A 19,101-nucleotide genomic window follows, 5' to 3' on the forward strand; every position below is an offset into this window, starting at 1 on the left:
GGATATCCAGTTAGTTTGATTGGATCTGTTGTCTCTGAACCTTTGTTAATTGGTACTAATTACATTACCCTCCTTTCATTCTTTATTAATTAAATCCATATTCGCTGCTCCATTATCTTGACCAGTATCAGACTAACACTCTCATAATTAGCTGGGTCATCTCTTTACACTTTTAAAATATTGGCACAGCATTAGCTTTATTCCAGTCTTCTGAATTTCCCAGTGTTCTAAGTCCTAATTATAATCACCATTAAAAGTCCATCACACTTCTCCACCAGGGCTTTCAAAACTCTTGGATACAAGTTATCTGGACCTACTTATTTAAACATGTCTAACTGTAATAGCTGCTGTTCAACATCCTCGTGAGTTATTGTTGGAATGGAAAGACTGTCATCCTCAACGTCTTATATGACTTACATCATCCGTTTTCTCCAAATCCAGGAGAGAAATATTTATTGAACACTTTTACCTCTTCTACATTATTTTGATAATTCTGCCATTTCCATCTAGTAATTTGCCACTTCCATTGTTAGGATTAATTTTGTACTTAATATACTTTTTAAAAACTTCCTTCTTATTTTCATAAATTGGTCATTGATCTCTGATAGCTTCCCTTGCCAACTTTCTAATTCTGACCTTCTATTCTTTACTATTGACTTCCCTTTCTTCCATATATTTTATTTGGAGAGTGTTGGGATTCCTACCAGGAGCCACCAGCAGGGTCCAGAGACAGCGCCATCTCCTATATTAAGCTCTGGCTAGTAGGTATGTGATAAATGTGAAGACGCTGCCTCCTGTCAGCTGGGAGACACAAAGGTTCTCTCTTTCCACCCTCTGATGCCGCCTGGCTGTTCTAGCCAAGGTGGGGTGGGACTCTGTTAACATGTGCCTCCCGAGCTTCCATTTCCTGGTGCTGCTGTTCCTGAATAGTGGGGTTGTGGGTGGGGCAGCAGGTCCTGAGTGTTGGACTCTTGCTCTTTCAGGGGCCGGTGACCTTCGAGGAGGTGGCTGTGTATTTCACCAGGGGTGAGGGGGCTCTGCTGGACCCCGCTCAGAGAGCCCTCTACAGGGGTGTCATGCAGGAGAACTATGAGACGGTGACCTCGCTGGGTAAGGAGTCCTGTCCCCTGGGTTATTAGAAGCTGTGGGGTCTCTGAAGAACCTGAGCAGTAATAACTTTATACCTTTATTCATCATACAAGTTTTGACAAGTTTCCTTGCCCCCCCTTTATTTGCCTTATCTCCCACCCACTAGAATCATTTTTGGACATGTGCCTTTTTGGTGCCGTCAGTCATTTTAAAATTGCATTTAATGTGTCCTTATTGGCTACATGAATAACTGTAGCTTTCATGCCTTTCCCTCATTTTAAGAGGAAAATATACCTCCTGTAGAATTCTAAATTGAGTAAATAGGTGTATGACTCATGCATGGCTTGTGTGACAGTCAGATGAGCTCCTCTTTCGATAGGAGAGCGTATAATGTTGCCATTCAGGACCCCACAGGTGAAGGGAGAACAGAGCTGTGGGAGGGGAGGAGAAGGGGGGAGTAGATAATTCTGGGGTGTCAGGACATGGGGAGGGTGTGTGCAGGGTTAGAGCTAAGAAGCAGCAGGGAGGGATGAGGTAGTGAGAGACGAGGAGGGAACACAAGACTCTCCCAAGGTGCCGGCAGGTGGTGCTGGCTGAGAGTAATGGGAAGAAGTGGAGAGGAGTGTGCAGGAAGGGCACCCAGGAAGTGGCTCAGTCTCAGATGTTGAAGCTAAGTGGCCTGTCCTTGTGGAAGAGTGGGAGCCCTTGGGGGTCTAGTGCACTCAAGAGGCACCTCCCAAGGACTGTTTAAAAGCCAGGGCATTGCACAGATCCTATGGATCCATGACAGTGCCAGAGGTTCAACCTTATGGGGAAAAGATATAAAACAAGAAAAGGATCTAAATGTGTTTACCATCGCTCCCTCTCAGTCCTCATGGGAATCCCTGATCCGTTCCAAAGTGTATTAAAACCTTCCTTAAAGGCTTATCTCTTGGTTATCAGGTCATGTCCATTTGTTAGAGGGTTTTCCCTTCACCCTCCCACTTTCCTGGTTCTTGTCACGCAGACAGCAAGCAGTGAAAGACCAGAAGTCTGAAGCACAGATAATGCGATGTTTATTGGGGTTATTTCCAAGCAAGCATATTCCACTGCCCTAATGAACTTACACCTAGAAAAATTAATTATGCAGCAGACAGAAACAATTAGAGAACCAGACTGATTAACAAGGTAAAAGTGGTGGCCATAAAGATAGAACAATACAGAAATGAGGGTTTCACAACCACAACCATTGAGAAGCGATTTATTGCCAGACAGGCTGCTGTCAGACTAAGTTTTCTTTAACCGTCTTAAGATCTGTTTCTTTATCTGGTGCTGATGGGCGCTATCGACAGGATCGCCTTCCTAACAGCCCAATAGCACCTTATTTCAGTGTGACTGGTTTGGGATGTCAGGATGTGACCCTTCGCTTCACAGCTTATGGCTGCCCCTGGTGCTGAGCCAAAGGCCTTAGCCTAAGAACAAGGCCTAAGACTATCCTAGTGAGAGAAGGCCCATTCACAGGCAGACTGTGATTTTGATTCTTAGCTAGACAAAGTGATAAAAATACCCTACGTTCTTAAAGTCTAGGCTTTACAGGCAGGCCTGAATATCTCTATTCTAACAGTCGGTTCTAGCCCTTCCCCCATTCTGTGTCTGTCTTGTCTATTTAGATCAGGGGTCGGCAACCTTTCAGCAGTGTTGTGCTGAGTCTTCATTTATTCACTCTAATTTAAGGTTCCGTGTGCCAGTAACACATTTTAATGTTTTTAGACTGTCTCTTTCTATAAGTCTATAATATAGAACTAAACTATTGTTGTAAGTAAAGTAAATAAGGTTTTTAAAATGTTTAAGAAGCTTAATTTAAAATTAAATTAAAATGCAGAGCCCCCCCCTTGGACCAGGGCCAGGACCCAGGCAGTGTGAGTGCCACTGAAAATCAGCTGCCGCAGGTTGCCTACCCCTGATTTAGATGGTAAATTCTTCAGAGCATGGGCCATCTACAGTTCTCTGTTTGCACTTTGCCTAGCACAATGGGGACCCACTGTTAGTTGGTCGTTAGGCACTAAGGTAGTGAATATGATTTGTTATAATAGTAACTCTCCGGCCACTTTGAGCCAAGGAAGATGGCCTTGGGATGTAGTCTTATTTGGGGTGTGTGAGTAATGTTGATTTGATTAATCAACTTTAATTTGTTTTAGTTATATTAATTAATTAATAATACTTAATCATTTATATTAATTAATATGGGTTTAGGCTCAATTTGTTTGATCAGAAGATAAAAGTTCGTGTTTCAATCGGGTTCCACAGAATTGATAAAGGGACCTTTCGGGTATGACAGGAAGCTCACACGGAGACAGATATAGTCATAACGACTTTTTATTAAACTCAATGAAATAGTGAGTAAATTGAATAACAGTAATACAATTAACTCTAGCAACAAAGAATCCTGTGGCATATAGACTAACAGACGTTCTGCAGCATGAGTTGTGGTGAATACCCACTTCTTCAGATGCAAGAAGTGGGTATTCACCTGAAGAAGTGGGTATTCACCCACGAAAGCTCATGCTGCAGAACGTCTGTTAGTCTATAAGGTGCCACAGGATTCTTTGTTGCTTTTACAGATCCAGACTAACACGGCTACCCCTCTGATAATTGTAACTCTGTAATTCTACCTGTTTTACAAGAGATACATATGATGATACAATATTATGTGCTGCAAACTTTGGTTAATATTCACCCCGTTTTGATAAATTGGTGTTGGCCTCACCTCTGGCGGTTCCGGTTTCACACCCCTTGCAGAGGAAACTAATGCAAAGAGCTGTCAAAGCTACTTTAGAATTTATTTTTTAGCTCAACTAAATAATCTGATACACAAACTAAAATAACATTTAGAGAGACCAAGATTAGCCGAGTCCCTTTTGAACTTAAAGTTTGAAAAGAAAATAAGTGCAGTCTATTACTGGTTAATAGCTGTTGTAGATGGATAGCATGAATACGTAGTTCATAGAATCATAGAATCTCAGGGTTGGAAGGGACCTCAGGAGGTCATCTAGTCCAACCCCCTGCTCAAAGCAGGACCAAACCCAACTAAATCATCCCAGCCAGGGCTTTGTCAAGCCTGACCTTAAAAACCTCTAAGGAAGGAGATTCCACTACCTCCCTAGGTAACCCATTCCAGTTCTTCATCACCCTACTAGTGAAAAAGTTTATCCTAATGTCCAACCTAAACCTCCCCCTCTGCAACTTGAGACCATTACTCCTTGTTCTGTCATCTTCAACCACTGAGAACAGTCTAGATCCATCCTCCTTGGAACCCCCTTTCAGGTAGTTGAAAGTAGCTATCAAATCCCCCCTCATTCTTCTCTTCTGCAGACTAAACAATCCCAGTTCCCTCAGCCTCTCCTCCTAAGTCATGTGCTTCAACCCCTAATCATTTTTGTTGCCCTCCGCTGGACTCTCTCCAATTTATCCACATCCTTCTTGTAGTGTGGGCCCAAAACTGGACACAGTACTCCAAATGAGGCCTCACCAGTGAAGATGGTGAAGTGTAGTGAAGAAGGAGGAGGTCAAGGTGGGGCGGGATACCATAGTGAGGTAGGTTACCTCTTTTATAGAAATAAATGCTGGAAATCCTTCCTCTTATGCCCAAATTTCAGTCTTCCCATAGAAATGTTAGGTACGCTTACTCCATAGGCTACTATGTGTGTGTGTGTGGATGGCAGGTATCTGCGCACTTGTGGGTACTTGTTAAGTCTGTGAGTACAACTTTGAAAAATCCTTTGCTATTCTTCATTGTCTGTTGGTCTAGGTAAAGGGTCTTAGACCTAAGCGTAGGCACTTTATTTGGGTATAGGAAAAACAGTTCCTTTTCTGGGTAAAAGGGCACAGGATATAGCTATGCTAACTTTGCTTTAGCTTAAAATGCAGGTTTTTGGCCTGTAGGTTTCTTGCAGTACAGCTAAACATATTTGTAATAGGAATTAATAAACCTATCACAATACTGTACTTATAAGAAAAGAGATATTGATGCAGGCAAGCAGATGAATCCTGAGGGCTACAGATGTTACTGCCTAAAAATGAGATGGGGGTTAAAACTATGGACTATTCTTTGTGACAAGTATCCCACCAATTCCACTGACCTCCCTTGTTTTCTTTCCCTGCAGTAGGGTATCCAATTTCCAAACCTGATGTGATCTCGCAGCTGAACGAGGAAGAGCCGTGGGTCCCGGACCTCCAGGGCTCTGAGAAAGAAGTGCTCCCAAGAGCTGCCTTCGCAGGTGAGGAATCAGTTAAACAACTCAACAACTGCTTAGGAATGCAGGAAACATTTGGGATGCCCTACAAAGACCTTGTGAGCTCTCCAAGTTCAGGATTGTTCCCTGCAGATGTGGAATCATTATGGCAGATGTCACTCATGGCTTCCCTCCTACCCTGACTGACAACTGGCAGCAGGTCCCTCCCCGATCTCACTTTCCCTGAGAGTTATGGTGCAATGAGGATCCAGAACTGATGCCTTCCTCTCTTTTCTGTGGAAGGGTTTGGGGAAAATGATCTCCTGATAGGTTTGATCTCTCCCACATATATTTTGGTTTGTTCATCCCTTTTTCCACTCCTCTCTCTGACATTCCCTTTTTCTCAGGCACAGGGAGTGACCTATGTCTGGATTCTCTCTGTCTCCCATCCGGCGAGGGGATGGTGAGTGAGAAGGAGGAGGAGAAACCCCAGCAGGAAGACACTGTGCAAGTAGATCCACATTGGATGTTATCAGGAAGATCCAAAGGGAATGTTTCCAGGAGTTGTGCACTTCCAGAAAACACAAAAGCCTGTGAGACTCAACAGAGGCCAGAGGAAAACTACAGTAGCCACTCAGACCTTATTCCACGCAACAGAATCAACTTGGAAGAGAGACGCTACATGTGCCATGAGTGCGGGAAAAGCTTCAATGGGAGCTCTCACCTTATCAGACATGAGAGAATCCACACAGGAGAGACGCCCTACACGTGCTCTGAGTGCGGGAAAAGCTTTAGTCAGAGCTCTGCCCTTATCACACATCAGAGAATCCACACAGGGGAGAAGCCCTACACGTGCTCTGAGTGCGGGAATAGCTTTGGGCGGAGGTCTCACCTTATCAGACATGAGAGAATCCACACTGGGGAGACGCCTTACACGTGCTCTGAATGTGGGAAAAGCTTCAAGCAGAGCTTTGCCCTGAGCGCACACAGGAGAATCCACACAGGGGAGAAGCCCTACACGTGCTCTGAGTGTGGGAAAAGCTTCAGTCGGAGCTCACGCCTTAGCAGACATCGGAGAATCCACACAGGAGAGACGCCCTACACATGCCATGAGTGCGGGAAAAGCTTCAGACAGAGCTCAACCCTTATCAGACATCGGAGAATCCACACAGGGGAGACGCCCTACACGTGCGCTGAGTGCGGGAAAAGCTTCAATCAACGCTCTGCCCTTATCAGACATCAGAGAGTCCACATGAGAGAGAACTGTAATAAATCCCTTGACTAGGGCTGGAGAAAGCTTTTTTCTTTTTAATCACATTTGCTAATTCCCACATAGTGATTTTTGCACCATCTTCACCGTGGTGTCTCAGCTCCACCAGATCAGTTGCCTGCTTCTGCCTTTTGCAGCTCACCCTTCTTTGGGGTCAGTCCTGTGATCTTTTCTATCAACTCCTTTCCTTTTGAGTCGAAGGAGTGTGTCCCCCTCCAGCCAGGAATGTTTGTCAGCTCCAGGTGGGGGGAGAGAGGTTTGATTCCAACAAGCTACACTGAGGCTAAAGCTACCTGTGCCTGACATTCACTAGGGCTGCACATGGCGTTGGCTGCTCAAGTTAGTGATCTTGGTGTAACAAGACAATTATAGTTGTAGAGCAGATGCAGCCCAGGTGCAGGGGTTGGCATTAGTTTTCCCCTTGACCTGACCTAAACTCCATCACTGTTCCTAGTCTTAACAAACCCTGAGCATCACGGTTATACTGTTCCCCCATTTCACAGCAATTCTTAGTCATCGAGTTCACTCTTGGGGAAGAAGTTGTTTCACTCCCAGTTGCTCTGATGTTGGTTCAGGTTGTGCTGCAGAGCAGATATTTATACTACCATTTTTCTCATTTAAAATATATTGAACTATAAGAGAGCAGGAACAGGGCAGGGATGGGGAAAACGTCATTTCACCCTCTGTAACAACAGAATAAGATGGGGAATAAGGGAAGCCCTCTGATTTACCCCATCATCATCCCAGTCCCCCTGTTGTGCAGTTGGTTAGGTCAGTATTTTTTCTAAAGGGCTGGGAAGAGGATTCCTCAGAAATAACTTGTAACTAAACAAAGTGCCCATGCATTGGGCTCCCAAAGCCGTTGTGGCCCAGGCCCCGCAGGGAGTGGCTCCTGAAGAGATCTCCTTCCCCATTAGCTGCATGTTGCCTATTATTTGGCAAATACAATCCCTAGCTAGGTAGAGATGGGAAACATGGAAGTGACTTTTCTCTTCAGCTCACCCCTGGGAGATGCTGCAAATGTGTAGAAAATGAAATCCGTGTTGAATGTGATATAGCTGCAGAAAGATACCTATTTTTAATAGAGACCTGACATTTGGTGTCGTACAGGGATTCTAAACCGCACCTGAATTTAGTCCCTAATTTAAATCTGTGCCACCAGATTAAAGAAATAAAAGGGCACAGTAGGGGGAGTTGTACCTCACTGTCGCTACTGATCTGTTGTGCGGTTGGTCTTCTACGCCAGAGAAGTGTAAATTACTCCAAGTAAGGTCAAAGATTTGACAAGAGCTCAGGTAGAAATTGCAGGTACTAGTGGTTGATTTTCACCTCTGAGATGGAAGCTGTGGTGACCTGTGGCCCAGGTAAACTATTTTTAGAACCTGCTCCTAGTTAAGTGGCATTGGTCACACTCCTGACGGACGCCATGATTAAATTGGGCACAACTGTCTTTTACCATTTGGATCCAAAGTTAGATGAAGCACAGAGAGAAACATCAGATTCCGTCAGAGCCCTTCCATGCCTGCGGATCCCAAGCTGGCTGCCTTGTTGGACAAGAAGCACTTCCTGCTGGCCAAACAATGGTAGCCAATGAGGGAATGTATCCAGTGATGAGCTGCCAAAATCATAACAACCGGTTCCCTCCTCTGAGGAGGGAACCGTTGCCCCCTCCCGTTCCTTGACGCCCTTTTTTTTTTAAACTGCGGCTGGGGCCCGGACGCCGGGCAGGAGCTGAGCCCCGCTGCGCCCCACCAGGAGCCCCGCCGCCCGGACCCCGGACCGGCAGGAGCCCCGCCGCGCCCCGGACCGGTGGCAGGAGCCCCGCCACCTGGACCCCGGACCGTGGCAGGAGCCCGCGCCGCCCGGACCCCAGGGCGGCAGGAGCCCCGCCGCGGAGCCCGGGCAGGAGCCTCGCCTCCCAGGTTACCTGCCTGCCTGCTGCTTGTTCAGGCTTCCCGCGAACATCTGATTCAAGGGAAGCAGGGCAGGGGGAGGGGAAAGGGGGCGGAGCAGGAGAGCTTGGGCTGGAGCTTTTGTGAAATTTAGCAGCCCTTATAGAACTGGTTGTCCTGGAACAACTGGTTCTAAAATGGCTGCTAAATTTAACAACTGGATCGCGCGAACCGGCTCCAGCTCACCACTGAATGTATCAGATGCGAAGTTCAGACTGCAGGATACTTGAATGCTGAGTCCAGAGTCTGTGGTTTAGTCTAGGCCTGCACAACTCGTAAAGCAGCGAGGGCAATATTACTCCAAAGAAAACAGCTGAGGGATGAAACCCCCCCGGCCTCACTGAACACCAGCGCCACTGAGCCCCTCCCTGAAACAATCCCCCCGAAGCGCCACCCGCCCCGTGGAAACAAACCCTCCTGCCCCAAAACGGTGGCATTGAACCTTGGTAATATAGCGGGCCCCTAAGGTAGTATAATTAAGGTAAAAGGAAAATGTATTTTTGCTAGAAGTAGAATAAGATCTTCCCCTCACTTGGTAATCAGTTGCCCTGTTGAGTGAATGAGGTGGGACTGAGGAAGGCGTGGAAGGCAGCACCTCCAGACAGCTGCAACCCTTCGAGACGGGCTGGGAGCCACACCAGATCAGCAGAACAGGACAGCCACTGATGCATAGCTCGTCTCCTCAGTCCCCTGCTGCCGGCGCACCAGCCCCCCCTCACTCGCCTCCTCAGCCTCCCGTGCTGCCGGCTCACCTGCCTCGCCTCATCAGCCCTCCTCATCTGCTATTGTGTCATACAGGAGGCCTGTGATATGCAGGGGTCAGATTACATGCTCTAATGGTCTCTTCTGGCCATAAAGTCGACTAATATCTGAAAAACTGAGTGTAGCTTTGGGAGCAGCGCCTGATGTTTCCTGTCTAGCCGGCTTGCTGCCTAGAACGAACGCTCCTGAGTGGGGTGATCCACAGGAGCAGCTCAAACCTCCAAAGTGCCTGGCCAGGGGCAGGACATTGGCACAGCAAGGAGGGGTGTGGCAGTGACATCACAAAGGCCTTTTGCAGGACCTCAGCCTATTGGTCAAAGGCGGTGGGGAGGTGGTGACCTCACAGAGAGATGCTGACATCAGCCAGGCAGGACAGGGGCGAGGGGCCAGGGAAACCTCAGAGACCCCTGTGGCTTTGCTCCAGCAACTCTCCTTCTCCAGGTCTCTCTCTGAGGACTGAGAGAGTATTCGGGTTCACGGACGTGAGCGCCAGGAGGAACCTCTTTCGAGTTTTCTCCTTCCCTTTCAGTGATTTTTACTAGAAAACAGCCGTCCCTGTTTAGAAGGTAAGAGCCTCCTGGAGGTTTGAAACCTGTTCAGTCTAATCCATCTGGTGACAGTTGAATTCTAGGCATGGAAAACAGGAGCTTAAGAAGGCAGAATTTTATTGCGCACCTGAGATTTTGTCTCTTAGAATCACTGGGGACATTAGGATTTGTCCTTTTTCTTTCACCTTTTCCTCCATCCCTCCCTCCTTTCTCTTCATCTCTTGCTTCTTTTGTCCTTTCTCCTGTTCTGCTCACAACACCGGGAGGGAGGGAGGTGTGTGTGGTTGTGTGGCGGGCAGTGCTCTGCAGGTCCCACTGTGGGAGGTCCACCCAAAAATGTGGGGCTGAAATAGTGCTCGGGCAGTGATCCCCACCAGTGACCTGGGCCATCCTTTGGGCTCTCTGGTGAGAACCTCAGCCTCCCGTCCTCAGTCTCTACCCTGATTGGCTGAGCAGGGGGTTATTGACAGGGAGGAAACTCAGATCCTTGTTGGTCTCTTTTAAGACCAAGGAAATAAGTCAGAACCAGTTCTATGTTTGATGAATTTTGCTGCTTCTCTACATTAATAGTCTCTGAGCAGCTCATGATTCTCTATGACATTGCAGTTCTCCTCAAATACTTGCTGAATAATTCCTGTGCACTGTTGTTGGTCTGGAGCTCATCTGAGAGCACTTTATTCAGGTCATTCAATGTCTGAAATTCAAGATCTGATGGTTAGTTTGAAAATCAGAGGTCTTGGGTCCTATTCCCAACTCTGCCACTGACTGGCTGTGTGACCTAAGACAAGTCAATTCTCCTTTCTCAGCCTTAGCTTCTCCCTCTTCAAGTAGGGATAATAATGATCCACTCCTACCTACCTCAACACACTCACTTCCCCAACACACACACTGTCTCTCCCCACACACACATAGTCTCCACTCTGCAGTTGAAAAGCAGCTGGCAATCTAGTAGGATGCCCAGGGAACAATAGGGGAGAGAAACCTGCATCACTGAAAGTGCAGCCATGGAGACACCACACAGCAGCCTTGCCTAGCTGGCAAGAATCAAACCTGCACAGAACCACCCTGTGGCTTCTAACCCAGCTCCCTAAGGCCTCAGCCACAACCACTTACCACATGGGGCCTTTCTACACTCCGGTTCTGTTCTCACTGAAGGGTCATTTCCAATTGTTCACTCGGACCAGCTTCCCCAGCACACTCACTGCTGTGCAGCTCTGTACGTGGGCCATGGCTGAACAGCCAGAGCTCCTGCCCATTTCCCCACTGGCTGGAGCATGGCTAGAGTGTTTGTGGTTAATGACGTTGCTGTAGATTGTCTGCTTCCTGCCTTGGCAATTCAGACAGTCCCTTTTCCCAACATATCTCCAGCACATCAGTCCCTGGCTGGGTCTCCTCGGCAGTGGAAAACATCCCTTGTTTGGCCCTCCCAAGGAGATTGTGGAGGGTGAGACACCCCTTGGCTTGTATCAAAGGGGAGTTGGATGGAATTTATCACACAACCTCCCTGCTCCCCAGAGCCCCACGGGGAGAAGCTAGGGAAGGGGAGTCATTCCTCCCTGCACTCCCAGAAGAGCTGCTAGGACTCCTTCCTGCCAGCTACTCACCCCTGGATCCAGCCTCAGCTCCTGGGATCTTCCTGCTCCAGAGGCCTGGGGTGGGCAGGGCGTCACTGCACCGTCTGACACACAAGGGAGGTTTCTGGAATTGAAGGAAGGAGCAGAAAATGGAGAGGAAAGAAACAGAGAGAACCCGCCTCGTCTCTCCCCTCCCCCGCCCAGCAAGAAATGTTACCAAGGACCAGCGTTGGGGGAAATGGTGCCCTGGGCAAACCTTGTACTTTGGCCCTTCCCCGTCGCCCCTGGACGATCCCCCTCCCCCTTTACCCCCAGCTCCTGCACTCCCAACCCTTGCACCTCCCCCACCCCTAACTCTGCCCCCTCCTGTGCCCTAACCCCTACGCTGTGTCCCCTCTGCCCTTAATCCCTGCACCCCCTCCTGTGCCCCCAGCCACTGCCCTCTCCTGCAACCCCTGCACCCCAACCCCTGCACCCCCTCATGTGCCACCAGCCACTGCCCCTCTCCTGCCCCCCTTCACCCTCATCCCTGTGCCCCCTCCTGTTCCCCCAGCCACTGCCCCTCTCCTGCACCCCCTTCACCACTAACCTCTGTGCCCCCAGCCACTGCCTCTCTCCTGCACCCCCTTCACTCCTAACCCCTGCGCCCACTCCTGTGCCCCCAGCCACTGCCCCTCTCCTGCAACCCCTTCACTCCTAACCCCTGCGCCCACTCCTGTGCCCCCAGCCACTGCCCCTCTCCTGCAACCCCTGCACCCCAACCCCTGCACCCGCTCCTGTGCCACCAGCCATTGCCCCTCTCCTGCACCCCTTCACCCCTAACACCTGTGCCCCTCCTGTGCCACCAGCCACTGCCCCTCTCCTGCACCCCTTCACCCCTAACCCTGCACCCCTCCTGGGCCCCCAGCCACTGCCCCTCCCACCCCACTTCACCCCAACCCCTGCACCCCTCCTGTGCCACCAGCCACTGCCCCTCTCCTGCACCCCTTCACCCCAACCCCTGTGCCCACTCCTGTGCTACCAGCCACTGCCCCTCTCCTGCACCCCTTCACCCCTAACCCCTGCACCCTCCTGTGCCACCAGCCACCAAGACACACCGTAATCCAAAGTGTGTGGGGGTGGGGCGAGACCATGCACCGCTCCTGCCATTGAGGGTACATGGGCAGCTGCTTCTGCCCTAGCACCTGGCTCTAGTGTGTAGCCAGAAGCCCTGGCGAGCAGGCAGAGGGATCCTGCTAGCAAAGGGAGCGTTTGATTTTAGAGTCTGATCCAAACAGACCCAGCAGAGAACACAACAATAGCTCTGCCTCTGCCATCCCAGCACAGGGCCATAAACAAGAGAGGCAGAGACGTGCTTGATACCGTGCATGGGGTGGGGAGGGAGCACAGACCAGGGACGGGGCATGGAGAAAAACCACAGAGAGGGAGAGAAGGAGAAAGTGAGGAAGGAGGAGAAGCCAGGACTGTGTTTCTGGAGGGAAGGCCTGGGAAGGGATGTTCTGATGCAGCATGTTAATGAGCCCTTGCAAACACAAGGGAAAGAAGCAGGAAGGGATTGCAGAGGACAAGCCGGGCTACTCACTCAGTCTCCCTGTGGCATTGGGTAGCAGGGCCCAGGAAATGAAAAATCTCTTAACCACAGAGAATTGTTAACTGCTCCCAAATCCTTTTGTGCCACGGCCGTGAGCTTAGAAGAGCTTAAGCTGTGAGCTGCATGGACGGCCTCAAGAAACCTCTCTTGTGCGGCGCCTCAAGCAGGTTTGCATTGTGTGACCCCGATGAAAAGCCCAGCAGAGAAAGCTTGCAACTGTTCCAGCTCTTTCAGCCGCGTTTGGGGCCTTTAAATCACTCAGGCTGCATCTTCCAACTAAAATGCATTAACAACACAGCTCAGGCAAGTGAGCCGGGGGCAGTGCAGGCTGCCCGGGCCAGCTGATAGCACTTCCCGCTAACGGCTTCTTTTCTAGGCTTGTGTTTTGCTGTTGGACAGAAGCCCAGACTTCCTCCCATCTAACCCCTGCTCCTGACTGCCCCAGCCCCAGAAAGTCCCCCCTGAACCATCCAACCTCCCCTGCTCCCTGACTGCCCCAGGACTCCTCTTACCACCCGGCAGCTCGAGCCGCTGGCTGCCTCTGGAGCCAAAGTTAAACACGTGCCAGCACACAGCCCTCCCCGCAGCGTGCTGAGGCAGCGGAGGTGTGTGTGTGTGTGTGTGTGTGCAAGGGGGTCTGGCTGCTGGAGGCCCAATGGGAGCAGCTCAATCAGGACCCGTGGCCAATCAGCAGTGCCGCACTCTGCAGGGGAGAAATCCAGATCTTTCCACCTTATTCCAAATTCCTACTAAGGCGCCACTTTGGGGGAATGTGCTCAGTGGGGGAGCGGCAGCCCCCCCTGCTCCCCCCAGCGACGCTCCTGCTTGTGGGGGCCCCTGCAAGACCCAGGGCCTGGGGCAAATTGTTCTTGCCCCGCCTCTGGGCGGCCCTGCTAGCAGCTCTCTGGGAGCACAGGGGAGGAATGACTCTCTTCTCGAGCTTCTCCCCGTGGGGCTCTGGGGAGCAGGGAGGGTTGGGTGATAAATTCCATCCAACTTCCCCTTTGATCCAAGCCGAGGGGCGTCTCAGCCTCCACGATCCCTTTGGCATGGCCAAACAAGGGATGTTTTCCACTGCCCAGGAGACCCAGCCAGGGAATCAAGGCCACCCCAGACTTTCCCTTTCTCCCTTCAGGGAAATCAAGTTTAAGTTCTACAAGGAGCTAAAGAAGCCTCAACCCTGCATCTGAATTAATGTCACATTTCTCACTGCCCGACACAAACAAATGTCATTTCAATCCCAGGTGAGTCCACTTCAGTCTTTCCTCAGCCCGATTCCTTCACCCTCCTGTCTTAGCTTAGGGAATTGCGCCACCCTGTGGCCGCTTCATTTCCCTTCTCAGTTTCACACAGAGACACAATTTCCTTTGCATGGATCCATGAACAGCAAAACCTCCCTGTGTCTCTTGTCTGAGCCAGGGCATTCAATTGTATTGACACCTTCTCTCGTGCAATGGCAACGGTCAAACAGAGGGGACGTGCCCACCTTCAGCCCTGGCAGTGAGATATTCCCTCTCCTCTTTCTTCAGGCTGATGTTGTTATTCCATAAAACATGAACCATGGAATAAAAAGCTGAGTTTACTCCAGGTGAGGAAAGAAAGGAGCCACCAACTCCCCCAAAAATTTCAGTGCCCCAGAGAAAATCTGCCCCTGTTATTGGAACTAATGATGTGCTGGAGATATGTTGGGAAAAGGGACTGTCTGAATTGCCAAGGCAGGAAACGAACAATCTACAGCAACATCATTAACCACAGACACACTCTAGCCATGCTCCAGCCAGTGGGGAATTGAGCAGGAATTCATGAAGTCAACTATAAAAATGATACACATCTAGAAATAGCATAATTATAATGAGCCAATCAGAACCTCTCCATAGACCCCTTACGCTACAACCTTTCTACAATATTGGCTACAAATAGAACAGCGGTCGCAATGGTGACCTATATGGTTACAAGTATCAGAGGGGGAGCCGTGTTAGTCTGGTTCTGTAGAAGCAGCAAAGAACTGTGGCACTTATAGACTAACAGACGTTTTGCAGCATGAGCTTATCCAAACAAGTGGGTATTCACCCACGAAAGCTCTTGCTGCAAAACGTCTGTTAGTCTATAAGGTGCCACAGGATTCTTTGCTGCTTATACGGTTACAGATTATGTCAATAACGTCACAGGAGGTGACACGGCATCAGTGAGACTGATACTGGAATAGCCTCCAGTTTTGGTGTCCTCCTTTGAAAAAGATGTTGTGAAATTAGAGTTTGGGGCAGCAAAGAGCCACCAAATGTTCTGAGGGCTGGAGAAAAATGCCTTCTAGTGAGCTACTGAAAGAGCTCAACCTTTTTAGCTTATCAAAAGAAGATTCAAAGGTGACTTCACTGAAGTGTTGAAGTGCCTTAATGGAGAGAAAAGATTGGGTATTAAAGGGCTCTTTAATCGAGCAGAGAAAGGCCTACCCAGACCCAATGGCTGGAAGGTGAAAAGAGACAAATTCACATTACAACTAAGGCACAAATATTCAACACCGAGGATAATTCACCACAAGAACAAGCTTCCAAGGAAAGTGATGGATTCTCCATCTCCTGATGTCATTTCATGAAGACTAGATGCCTTTCTGGAATGTGTTTGCCCCAAAAGTAGCTATTGTGTCATACAGGAGGCCTGTGATATGCAGGGGGTCAGATTAGATGCTCTAATGGTCTCTTCTGGCCATAAAGTCGACTAATTTCTGAAAAACCGAGTGTAGCATTGGGAGCAGCGTCTGATGTTTCCCTGTCTAGCCGGCTTGCTGCCTAGAACGAACGCTCCTTGAGTGGGGTGATCCACAGGGAGTAGCTCAAACCTCCAAAGTGCCTGGCCAGGGGCAGGACATTGGCACAGCAAGGGAGGGGTGTGGCAGTGACATCACAACACAAAGGCCTTTGGCAGGACCTCAGCCTATTGGTCCAAGGTGGTGGGGAGGTGGTGACCTCACAGAGAGATGCTGACATCAGCCAGGCAGGACAGGGGCGAGGGGCCAGGGAAACCTCAGAGACCCTGTGGCTTTGCTTCAGCCAGTCTCCTTCTCCAGGTCTCTTTGAGGACTGAGAGTATTTGGGTTCACGGACGTGAGCACCAAGAGGAACCTCTTTCGAGTTTTCTCCTTCCCTTTTAGTGATTTTACTAGAAAACAGCCGTCCCTGTTTAGAAGGTAAGAGCCTCCTCAAGGTCTGAAACCTGTTCAGTCTGATCCATCTGGTGACAGGTCACTTCCTTCTCTATACCTCAGGCTCCTCCCCATCTGCCCAATGGGAACAGGGACAGTTCTCGAACTCTGAGCAGTCCTGAGCCTGAGTGAGATAAGGGGCGATAAAGCCCTCTGTGAAGGAGAAAGGGGAGTTTCACGGTGTTTAGCACCAAGGAATTCCTAAAGTTTGCTAAAATGTCTAGTCTCATGGAAACAAGAAATGGTCAGGGCCAAACTTTTAACCATTGCCTTTTCTAAAGCCCATTCAGGGGTGTGAGTCCCTGTCTTTTCGGTACCTGGGGTACTTTGCCAGCAGGAGAGAAGAGGTTCCTGCCTCCATTTTTGTAGCCTTAACAAACCAGGTGTTGTGCCCCCAGTTCTCGTCTGAGATCCCTGAAAAGAATATCTTCCCATCCATGAACAAGACAGGACCTATCTTTCAAAGGGGAACAAAGAGACCCCTCGGACTTACAGACTAGCCAGCCTCACTTCCATAGCTGGAGAGATACTGCAATACATTCTTAAACACTCAGTTTGTCAGCAGAACCTACAGGATAATTTGGTTCTTAGGACGAGGGAGCATGGATTTGTCAAGAACAAATCATCCCAAACCAATCCTCTTTCCTTCTCTGGCAGGGTTCCGGGCCTAGTGAAGGTGGGTAAACAGTAGATGGGATCTATCTTGGGGTTACTAAGGCTTTTGACACAGTCCCGCAGGACATTCTCACAAGCAAACGAGGGAAATGCGGTCTAGATGCAATCAGTGTCATGTGGGTGCAGAGCTGGTTGAAAGCCCAGACTCCAGGGGCCCTTCTCCATGTCTGGCTGTCCAACGGAGAGGGTGCACCTAGTGGGTCCGGCAGGGATCAGTCCGGGGTCTGGTACTATTCAATAGTTTCATGAATGATTTGGAAAATGGAGTGGAGACCCTGCTTCTAAAACATGCAACTGACACCAAGCACTTTGGTGCACAGGATTGGAATTCAAAACGCCCAGAACAATTGAGACTTGTCTTCTTGAGCCAAACCCCATGGCTGGGCCCCTCTCTAGACTGGGCTGAAGTGACACCCCAGAGCCAAACACTCCTCCTCCTGGGCAGTGCGCTCCGACCTTGAATGGTCAGATGCTGCTTAGCGCTGTCAGAGCAGCTTTGGCTGGGGGATTCTCCCAGCACGTTCCAATAGCGGGATGGTACGAAATCCCCATTTGCCTGCTGGGGACGGAGCCCTAGAGGGGGGAGCAACTTGCCCAGAGTCCCCCAGGAAAAGGAAAACAACCAGCAGTGGAACCAATGGGAAACCCAGCAATGGAACTCAGGAATCCTGGGGGTGTGCTAGGGTGACCAGATGTCCCAATTTTATAGGGACAGTCCCAATTTTGGGGTCTTTTTCTTATCTAGGATCCTATTACCCCCCACTCCCTGTCCCGATTTTCCACACTTGCTGTCTGGTCACCCTCGGTGTGCCCATGTGTGGGTCCTAGCTGCCCTGCCCCCTCATTGAAGCAGGTGTGCAGGGTTACTGCCCTGGGAACTGCAGGGCACCAGCGGGCATGGGGCTGGCTGGAGGCAGGGCAGGGGCTGATTGGAGGTAGGGTCTGGCTGCAGGGAGGGCAAGGGGTGCGGGGCTGGCTGGAGACAGGGGTGTGTGGGGCTGGCTGGCTTCAGGCAGGGACGCAGGGGGGGTGCATCAGGGGTTGGCAGGGCTGGAGACAGAGGAGTGCGGGACTGGCTGGCTTCAGGCAGGGGTGCGGCAGGAGTTGGCTGGAGACAGGGCAGGGGTGTGGCAGGGCTGGCTGTGGGCAGGGGGTGGGGCTGGCTCCAGGCAGGCAGGGAGGATGCGGCTGGTGCGGGCAGGGCAGAGGTTGCAGGGCTGGCTGCAGACAGGCTGGCTGCAGGCAGGGCATGGGGTGCGGGCTGGCTGCAGACAGTGGCTGGCTGCGGGCAGGGCAGGGGTGTGGGGCTGGCTGTGGGCAGGGCAGGGGTGCAGGGCTGGCTGCAGACAGGGGCTGGCTGCAGGCAGGTCATGGGGTGCAGGGCTGGCTGGAGGCAGGGCAGGGGTTCAGCAGGGGCTGGCTGGAGCCGGGGCGTGCGGGGCTGGCTGGAGACAGGGGCTGCCTGCAGGGAGGGCAGGGGGTGGAGGGCTCACTGAAAATGTACCGAGAGGTATTTTAAGGTGAAGATAACACCATGGTTACCAGGTGACTGGCACATCCTGGGTTAAAGAAAGGAAGGGACCTGTAGTTACTAGTCTGAAGTATTTGTGTTACTAACCCTGTCACTGTCTGACCCCCTTCAGTGCGGAGCAGGTGTGTACGTTGCTGGGTGGAACGCACAGACTCCTGGAGAGCAGGGGCAGCTGTTTCCATGGCAGAGAGCCTGGCACTTAGGAGACTTTCTTGACTTGCTGTTTTGAAGCAATTCAGTAAAATAACGGTGGAGCTACAATGTCCGTCCAAAATTTCAGCCCGCTGGTGCAAAACGCTATTTTAGGATCTAAACAGGAGGCTTCCAGCGCCAGGACACCTGACCAGAGAGCTCAGTGGGGTGTAACAGCGCTGACTCTGAGGGTCCTGGCCAAATCCACTTGCAGGTGGAGGCGTTTCAATTTATTTGATTGATAATGAGGAAGGTGAAGATTTAATCGCAGGTATTTTAGTAAATGTCATGGGCAGATCATGGGCAAAACCCAAAAGCTCATTGCCCATGACCCGCCATGACTTATACCATAAATACCTCATTGAATCTTGGGAGGAGGCCCAGGGGTCTGTGGCACCAGCTGTGGGCGCAGGGAGCCAGGGGCCCGTGGCACCATGCACGGGGAGAAGCCCCGGGACCCACGCCACTCCAGATGCTGCCAGGTGAGGGGAGCCCCAGAGGCCAGCC

General features: G+C 50.5%; 1 pseudogene; it reads left to right on the top strand.

The window, feature by feature from the left end:
- Positions 1-19,101, top strand: part of LOC120381563 — a 250,910-nt pseudogene that overhangs the window by 199,567 nt on the left and 32,242 nt on the right.

The sequence above is a fragment of the Mauremys reevesii genome, linkage group 14 (genome assembly GCF_016161935.1).
Source record: "Mauremys reevesii isolate NIE-2019 linkage group 14, ASM1616193v1, whole genome shotgun sequence".
Classification (NCBI taxonomy): Eukaryota; Metazoa; Chordata; order Testudines; family Geoemydidae; genus Mauremys; species Mauremys reevesii.